The sequence below is a fragment of the Pipistrellus kuhlii genome, unplaced genomic scaffold (genome assembly GCF_014108245.1).
Source record: "Pipistrellus kuhlii isolate mPipKuh1 unplaced genomic scaffold, mPipKuh1.p scaffold_m20_p_3, whole genome shotgun sequence".
In the NCBI taxonomy this organism is placed as follows: domain Eukaryota; kingdom Metazoa; phylum Chordata; class Mammalia; order Chiroptera; family Vespertilionidae; genus Pipistrellus; species Pipistrellus kuhlii.
In genome coordinates this window covers 182,759,547-182,768,978 of record NW_023425529.1, presented here as the reverse complement: position 1 = coordinate 182,768,978, position 9,432 = coordinate 182,759,547, and the positions used below count along the sequence as shown (strand labels likewise).

Here is a 9,432-nt window from a genome sequence, read left to right as displayed (position 1 = left end):
TACGATATTTTCAGACAGCATGGACTCCGTGAACTGCAGGTAGCAAATACGATATCGAGTGGTCTGCAGGGTGAAGAGCAATGGCAGCGTTAGCATTCGGGGGAGGGGTGATCAGCAGGTTGCTGTCAGATCAATTATTTCTCCTACGGCTGCTGAAATATTTTTTAAAATAACATTTACAATAAGGTTCAGGTAAAGTAGGCACAATCTCTCTACTGATTAATTGTAATTTTAAAAACGTATTATAATTGTCATCAGAACATTTACAAGACAGGTCAGTTTTCATTTAAGTCGGAAAGTGGCATCCTGGCTTTTTGCATACTTGTTTTCACATTTTAATATTGAAATCTGAAGCAAATTTAAATTTGATGTAAACTGAGTATCGCTCGATGTGCCTTCAGATGATCCAGGCTACAAGGAAAGGTAATGCCGAGTGATTTTATTTTTAGTATTTTTAACATAAGATACAATAGTATGGGAGGGTGTTTATGGCATGGGTTACTATGGGGAACTTTTCCTAATTTTGACATTTGTGGGATGGTGTGTGTATTTTTAATCCTCACCGGAGGATATATTTTTTTATTTTAGAACGAGAGGCAGGGAGAGAGAAACAGAAACATCGGCGTGAGAGAGAAACAGGGATCCGTTGCCTCCCGTAGGCACCTGCCTGGCGATTGAGCCCGCAGCCTGCGTATGTGCGCTGACCAGGAATCGGCCCGCAGCCTGTGTGGTGTGCAGTACGATGCTCCGGCCAGCCAAGGCCTGGCCAGGCGGTAGCAATGATTTGCTTTTTGTAACTGTTTTACATGTATAACTAAAGAGAATATAGGTTTTAAAAATTATCTTAAGTTTTAATATTTATGGCACAAACTAATACGTTTGAAGGGACTATTGCGTATTATGTAATCGGAAGAGAATTTCAAAGCTGAAAGTCTTTAGAAATCACTGAACAGAGCTCCCTGCCTCCCCCACGGCCATTTTTTTAAGAGCAGATCACTGCGGCCCTGAGGGTGGCTGGTCTGTGGGTCCCCTCGGTGAGTGACAGCAGGTGCTCCACTCTGAGCCCCTGGCCCAGCACTCTTTCTCCCGTCCACACGTTGCTCTGTGACACGGGATGTGCCATCTGAAAAGTTTGCAAATTCTCCGTGATGTCGAATATTTGGTTTGCTTTTCTTATGCTTTATAAGCCACTTGTCACGTGGTAATGGGTTTAGCTGTGTTTGTAGCCTGTCCTTATCCGTAGTCAAGCATGTGCTTCATTTCTATCAGATCAGATATTGCGCTAACGTTCGTAAGATTTCATTGCGCAAAAATCAGATGTTTATTAGAAATGAGAGAGGAGAGAAGAGTGTTAATGATTTATATCAACCATTTTTTATTGTCCAGATTGGGATAGCTTCTTCCTTTTTTTGCTTATTACTCTCAGGTAGATTTTTTTTTTAAATGGGCAGGAGCATATCCTGAAATATACACCTGAAACATTTCAAAGGTACTTTTATCCCATTTGTATGCATGCATACGAGGTGACTTTTATGTATGTTTCTGCAAGAAATAATTGCGCAAAGCCACGCTTTTCAGTAGAGGGTAGTATGTTTGTGGCATTGCTCCCATAGGCACAGCACAACATGAAGGCTTCACAAGCAAGGTGCCTGGTGTTAGTTCCCACCCCTGGGGTAGGCGAGGGTGCCTGGCCTATGAGATGAACTATGCACCTTTGAGCAGCAACCATCGAAGCCAAAATATCTTCCAAGAGAACCTGATGCCATTCAAGAGAAGTTACCTTTTAAATAAAACAAACCAAGCAACTGTTATCCAGTAACAAAAAAAGAACCCTATGTAATAAAAGCGTGGTATGCAAATTGTCCCCTTCACCAGGAGGTCCTCTGGAAGTTCGACCAGGGGGCTAGGCCAGCTGGGGGAAGGGCTAGAGGCCCAGGCTGTGGTGGCAAACAGCCAGGGGAAGGGAGGGAAGCCCTACCCGGTGGCAAGCAGCCACTAGGGACCCTGCCAGTGCACGAAATTCATGCACTGGGCCTCTAGCAGCAGAGATAATCCTTATGAAATGAGAAAGAGATGAGTAAGCTCATGGTCTATGTAATTTTACATTGCACATATTAGGAGCATTGAAGGGATGTCTACGTAACTAAAGAATATACTCTTCTAGCCTTCTGGACCTCTTATTGCTGTGTATTGCGCTTTCTCAGTCTAGCTTTCTGGTCACTGAACTACTTTACATATTTAAGCATTTTTTTTATCTGTCTGGTGCCATCTCACTGAGTTTCCTACATCTCTTTCCCAAACTGCTGGTTGCCTCTACAGTTGTGTCTAATAATGTACTGTTTCACCAGTGGTTCTCAACCTTCCTAATGCCTCCACCTTTTAATACAGTCCCTCCTGTTGTGGTGACCCCGAACCATGAAATTATTTTCGCTGCTACCTCATCACTGTAACTTTGCTGCTGTTGTGAATCATAATGTAAATATCCGTGTTTTCCGATGGTCTGAGGCGACCCTGATAGCGGTTCTCAACCTGTGGGTCGCAACCATCGGAAACACAGATAGTTACATAACAACTCATAACAGTAGCAAGATTACAGTTATGAAGTAGCAGCGAAAATAAGTTTATGGTTGGGGGTCACCACCACACGAGGATCTGTATTAAAGGGTCGAGGCATTAGAAAGGTGGAGAACCACTGTTTTAAACCATCCAGTACATTTCTCATTTCAGTGGCTGTACTTTTCATATTGTTACACATTTTCCTTTGTTTCAAAACTACCACATATTTTTCTGAATGCCTTATTCTGATATTATCAACCATTTGTACGCCATCGGTGTCCATAGACGCAAGCGGCGGACCTTTTTCAATTAAAGTCAAAATATCATGGCAGTTAACTGGTTAAATTGTTTAAGCCCTTCGTTATTCTACGCGTGCTTGTAGTTTTATCTGGTGAGATAAAGATCCCTGCTGTTTATTTGGTACGTAGCATTTGGCTCCGTGCGGGTTGTTTCCTCGTAAGCTTTGTGATTTTAGCTGTGAGTGCAGTGGAAACTGTTTGTCCGTGGGAATCCCATGTGACGTGGGCTCAGCACAGAGTCTTTTAAAAAAGGTTTGCGTTTGCAACTGCCCGGTGACTGGGAAGGAGCATTGGTGATACAGAATCACTTTTTTTAAGTTGTTGTGGGGTTTTTTTAATATTGATTTCAGGAAGGGAGAGGGAGAGAGAGAGATAGAAACATCCATGATGTGAGAGTCATTGATTGGCTGCCTCCTGGGGATTAAGCCCCAAACCCAGGCATGTGCCCTTGACCAGGAATGGAACCATGACCTCCTGGCTCATAGGTGGACACTCAGAGCCACACCGACTGGCCCAGGACCCCTTTTTATACTACTTGCTTGGCCGGGGGTTCCAGAATTCCTTGGTAGTTTAAGTTTCAACCTCATACTTCCCAGGGAAGGCCAGGCCAGTGTTTAATGTTTTCAAGAGTTGTTTTGTTCTCGGCCAGAGCTTAAGACAACGCAGCAAGATTCCTCATTGCTCCAGCTGCCAGGAGAAGATTTTTTAAGTCTGTTCTTAGGCTGAGAGTGTAGCATGTCCGGTAGGGGGTCTCAGTAACAACTGAGGCATTCTCTCCGATTCCTCATGAAACGGCTACAGAGACTGGCCGGTCTCCTCCGGGAAGCGGCAGTGTCGCCTCACAGGCTCTTGAGGCCCTTTCTCTCCCCTCGGTTTCTGGCCAATCCTTTCCTCCCAGTCCAGTTGTATTTACCTAAAGCGCACGTTCTGCTGTTGGGCTGAAATTGTTGGCTGTTTTGTTCACTGCTGTATCCTCAGTGCCTGGACCAGAGCCTGGCACATGTTAGACACTCAATAGATATACTAAATGCGATCTAAAAGGTATTTATTAAATTCTACTCAGCAGTTCTGGGTATTTTTTAAAATATATTTTATTGGTTTTTTACAAAGAGAAAGGGAGAGGGATAGAGAGTTAGAAACATCGATCAGAGAGAAACATCCATCAGCTGCCTCCTGCACACCCCCCACTGGGGATGTGCCCACAACCAAGATACATGCCCTTGACTGGAATTGAACCTGGGACCCTTCACTCCACAGGCCGAAGCTCTATCCACTGAGCCAAACCAGTCAGGGCAGTTCTGGGTAATTTATAGCAACGAGTTGCTAGGTAATCTAGGTTGCTTGAAATGGAGAGTACAATGGACTCTCAAAGGAAAAAAGAGAGAATACAAAGATTTAAAGATGTCCTTTGATGATTTCTTCTAATCTTCAAAGCATGGCCCTAGAGAAACGAAACCAGATTCTCACTGACGCAGTGGGTCCAGTAAATGACTCCATCTGTGCTCACTCACATAGTGTCCTCCGGTAAGTGCCAGTCTTCCCTCACAGCTCTAAGCTTTTTTTCATACCACGTGTCTTTTTAATAAACAGCCTCACAATCAATCGTCTGATGGTGGTGATACGAAGGATACTGTTTGCTTATACAGGATTTTATGGCTTTAATGCACATCTTTAAAAATTTTCATTTGATTTGTATGCAACCATCTGAAACGTCTGTGGCAGACAATGGGTGGTGGACATTTTTACGCAGGGCCCTATTTTAACCAGAGACCTGCAGAGGTCCGTCAGTGCACAGTCCATTTCCGAATACTTGGTTTGTGTGAGGATCCCTGGGTAAAATAATGATCCAGAGGAGCAGGTTTGTGTGAACGTGATTTTCTGAGTGAGGCGAGGTCTTTCCTTCCCAATTTCCATTAAGCCACGGCAGGTGGTTATCTTGTTAACGTAGGATGTGGGAGGCAGGTGGGAGAGGGGAGGAGAAAGCACGCTGACCGTCTACATGTTTTGCTCTGCTAGGAGCTCAGCTGTGTTGCAGTCTTGCTGAAATCACATGTTTCCCTAACTCAGATTCTCCCCGTGTATGAGGAGAACTCCTGCTATTTACTTTTTTTCCTTCCCAGGGAAGCAGCCTGCAATACACATGATATTTTCTGGGCAAAGGAGACGTCTTTTTATTGAATTCACTATTTTCAGGGTCATAACGTTTTTGGATGTAGACACATCCTTCCGAATAAATCCTGAAAAGGAGCAGGAGGAAGGAGGCGTCAGTAGATTTCCCCGTCAGGAAATCCAGGAAAGCACTTCCTCTGCGAGATCACTGGGCTCGCTGAGAATGGACTGAAAGATGAAAAGCTGGCTGTGATTTGTCCTCTGGCCACTGTAGTCACAGCTGTTAACGGGTGCTTGTTGGCGCCGATCCAGTGTCAACAGGAACCCCCCAAGAAGGAGGGAGTTCAATGCGAAGCAGCTCCGCAGTGACATGCACAGCTGAGGGACAGAGCCGCCGCCGGCGCTGCTCCTCGCTGGTCTGCGTGGCCCTGGGCTGCCCCTGAGGCACGGCGGGTGCCAGCCTAGCCAGGCTGCAGAGAACCTGAGTCTCCAGAGCAGCGGAGAGCTGGCTTATGTGGACAGAAGTCCCCACCCTTGGCCCCTGATGGGTCCATCCTCATGCAAATGAGGACTCTAAATCCTCAAACTTAGATTGGTGCAAAAGGCACTGCTCCGATTGGCCAGAATAGAGATGCTTGTACTGATCAGAGCTGAGGAGCTCTGATTGGGCAGAGAGAGCCTCCGCCCTGTTGGTTGAAATAGGGCCCAGGAACTCCTTCCTGAGGGCTGGCTCAGGCGGCCGGGCAGGCATCTTTTTATTTGCTTTAAGATTGAGAATCTCGCAGAAACCGGTTTGGCTCAGTGGTAGAGCATCGGTCTGGGGACTGAAACGTCCCGGGTTCGATTCCGGTTAAAGGCATATATGTTGGTTGCGGGCACATCCCCGGTGGGGGGTGTGCAGGAGGCGGCTGGTCGATGTTTCTCTCTCATCGATGTTTCTGGCTCTCTATCTCTCTCGCTCTCTGTAAAAAATCAATAAAAAAAATTTTTTTTTTAAATAAAAAATTTAAAAAAAAAGATTGAGAATCTTAAGTTCAACTTGTTGAAATATTTGACGATGATAATATATCTTTTTTTTAAAATATATTTTATTGATTTTTTACAGAGAGGAAGGGAGAGAGATAGAGAGCCAGAAACGTCGATGAGAGAGAAACATCGACCAGCTGCCTCCTGCACACCCCCTTCTGTGAATGTGCCTGCAACCAATGTACATGCCCTTGACCGGAATCGAACCCGGGACCCCTCAGTCCGCGGGCCGACGCGCTACCACTGAGCCAAACCGGTTTCGGCCGATGATAGTATATCTTAAAATCATTTCATTCACAACCGTCTGAACATTCCTAATGCCTTCCCCTTGACCCAGTGCTTCCCCTGTTATTAATAGCATGCCCTTGGAACACGGAGGCCTGCTGTCTTTATGCAGGATGGCTGGGAGAATAAATGAGTGAGTGAGTGTATTTCATTGAGTCCTTAGATTGCACTAAAAGCTGGATGGGGCAGTGTGACTTCCCTCTCACAGATGAGGAAACTGAGGCCCCCTACCATGCTGACAGAGTTAGAAATTAATGTGGCATTGTGGCTGCTGCTACACAGCTCCTTCCTTTATGCTTGGTAATACCGTACCTATAATTTATTCTACACAGAGTATTCCCCAAAAATGCATACCCACACTTTGAATCATTACAACGGCAGTGTTTATTAAAATGCATTTCATTTTCAGAATTGACCTGTAAGCTGTTAAAGTGTGTATGCATTTTTGGGACACCCTGTAGATCATCTATACTAATAAGAGGGCAATATGCTAATTAGTCTAGACAGCCAAACAACCTTCCGGACGAAGCCGCGGCTATGAGGGCCGAGCCCCTCACACGAATTTCTTGCATCGGGCCTCTAGTATACAGTATATGTAATATAGAGTTACATGGAATAAATTACTGTAATTCTATATGTGAGATATAGAATACATTATGTATTTTACAGTACCACTCTTTCATAGCACCGTGCTTAAAAACACGGAGTCGCCAAAACCAGTTTGGCTCAATGGATAGAGCGTCAGCCTGTGGACTGAAGGGTCCCGGGTTCGATTCCGGTCAAGGGCATGTACCTTGTTTGCGGGCATATCCCCAGTAGGGGGTGTGCGAGAGGCAGCTGATCGATGACTCTCTCCCATCGATGTTTCTAACTATCTCTCTCCCGTCCTCTCTGTACAAAATCAGTAAAATATATTAAAAATAAATAAATAAATAAAATAAATTTAAAAAAATAAAAACACGGAGTCACTGACCCACCCTCTTCTTCCTTTTAGACACAATCTTATACTTTTCCCTGTTTCCATTCCATTGACCCACCGGTCTAGGCCCCGTAACTATGGCTTATTCTGTCCAGCACCCAGCTTGAAATGTCCCTTAAGGACACGCACATGCACGCGCGCGGGTGCTGGGGAGGCAGAGCTAGGTAATTACTCCGTGTACCTGAGTGATAAATCTTCTATGAATCTTAAACTGTCCATTTCATCTTTTCTAACACCATGGAAACTGTGTGCTAGTGTAACTCTGCCGTGTCCCCCAAAGGCTAATTCCAATTTAAATGAGTTTTGGACACGTAATTTTTCAAAGCAGTGGACTGGGCAAGGTTCCTCTAGTGTCTGGTATGGGGATCGTCACGAACAGAGCCTGGGCGGGAGGCAGCTTTTTTCGTATATTTAGGTCGTATCTCAGGCCCTCGTTTCAAGAGTAAGAAATTATTACTTGTTAAGTGATGTGAAATGGATTATTTGAGACCAATCGGAGCAGGTAGTGATTACTGATATTCTATGCTGCGGGGTGGTGGGGGGGCTTATTTTAATTGGTGTACCGTGTAAAGAGGTTTAGTAAGATATATCGAGACTATTATATATCATGCCTTCATTTCATGTGACCAGAATCGTAATGCCTGACTGTGTTATTTGGCTTCCTCCCTGCTGGAGTTCACGTGGTAGATGAAAGATATTGATAGTCCCTATGTTTCCTATTCCCTTTTAATGGGTGCATTTATATTAATAGCATGGCTTCATACATCACTTTAAAATTATATTGCCCTTTGAACTACATTTAGTAAAAAAAAAAAATTGAATCTTTGTGTGGGGAGCCATAATAAGTTTTAGCGTGAAATTGAGGAGTCCTCTGTCTGCTTGCTAAAATGTCGTATTGTGAATTCTGGCATTTCTAAAGCTACGTCATGGGATTGAAAAGTATGGCTCAGAGTCTGCAAACTTTAACCGTGACCTCCTAGCGTTAGGGAACCCTTTTCTGGTGACAGCCTAACGTGTTTATATTTGGACGTTTTCTGGATCTTTTTGATTCTGGTTAGGACGGAATTTCTGTACCACCGACACAGGCCCACGCCGATCTGGTCACTAGGACAGACTCCGCACTCAGTTCCGCCGCCCGCTGTGAAATCGGCAATTCCGTTGTGTGTCCTAATGAGTGTCACGGTCGTTACGTCTCCGTGTGTTCTGACGCGGTAGTCAGATGTGATTCTGTTAAACATCCATGAAGCAGCATCTGCTTCGCAGCCACCTTCTGCCGGAGAGCCCTCGGCGTCTCTGAGCGGGTTGCGGCGCAGACCTGCGTGTCCGGGATGCCCTAAAGCAGATCTGCCGCTGCCGAGCAGCGAGCTTGGGATAATTTATTGAGGTTAGATAACTCTTTTAAAAAAATGCCATCCAATAATTATAGAGATTATACGCATTTTGAAAACCTTTGTGTTCCACCGAAACTACCCATTTAATTTCAGGGTTGGTTTGTTTAAATAAAGCTGGAATCAAAAGACGCATTAGGGGAGCTGTCGGATGTGTTTCCTGTAGGTGTTAATAAAACCAGATTGGAAAAAAAAAAGTCTGAAGCAAATTAGAAGCAAAAGCTATTTTGCCATCTGTTGTATATTAATTAGAACTCTGTGTGTCAAGGGTAAAGCTGTTCTTAGAGAATGTCGCTAAATACCCACTTAGTCCTCCTCTCTAATAAAAGAGTAATATGCAGATTGACCATCACTCCAACACACAAGATGGCTGCCCCCATGTGGTCAAAGATGGCTGCCATATATGGAGACAAGATGGCCAGCAGGGGAGGGAAGTTGTGGGTGACCAGGCCTGCAGGGGAGAGCAGTTAGGGCAAACAGGCTGGCAGGGGAGCAGTTAGGCATCAATCATGCTGGCAGGGGAGTGGTTAGGGGCAATCAGGAGGGCAGGCAGGAGAGCACTTGGGAGCCAGCTGTCGTAGATTGTGAAAGGGATGTCTGACTGCCCGTGTAGGCCCGGTAGGATCGGATATTCCTCAAGGGGTCCCAGATTGGAGAGGGTCCAGGCTGGGCTGAGGGACACACAACCCCATGCCCAAATTTTGTGTCTCGGGCCTCTAGTAGAATAATATGCAAACGTGTGGGGCCATGGATTCTTAGGCCATTTTTCATCCCGACTCACGCGCAGCGA

At 45.2% G+C, this 9,432-nt stretch overlaps 1 protein-coding gene across 10 annotated transcripts in view; it reads left to right on the top strand.

Moving 5' to 3' along the window:
• Positions 1 to 9,432, top strand: part of TENM3 (teneurin transmembrane protein 3) — a 367,962-nt gene that overhangs the window by 228,747 nt on the left and 129,783 nt on the right. The window lies entirely within an intron of this gene.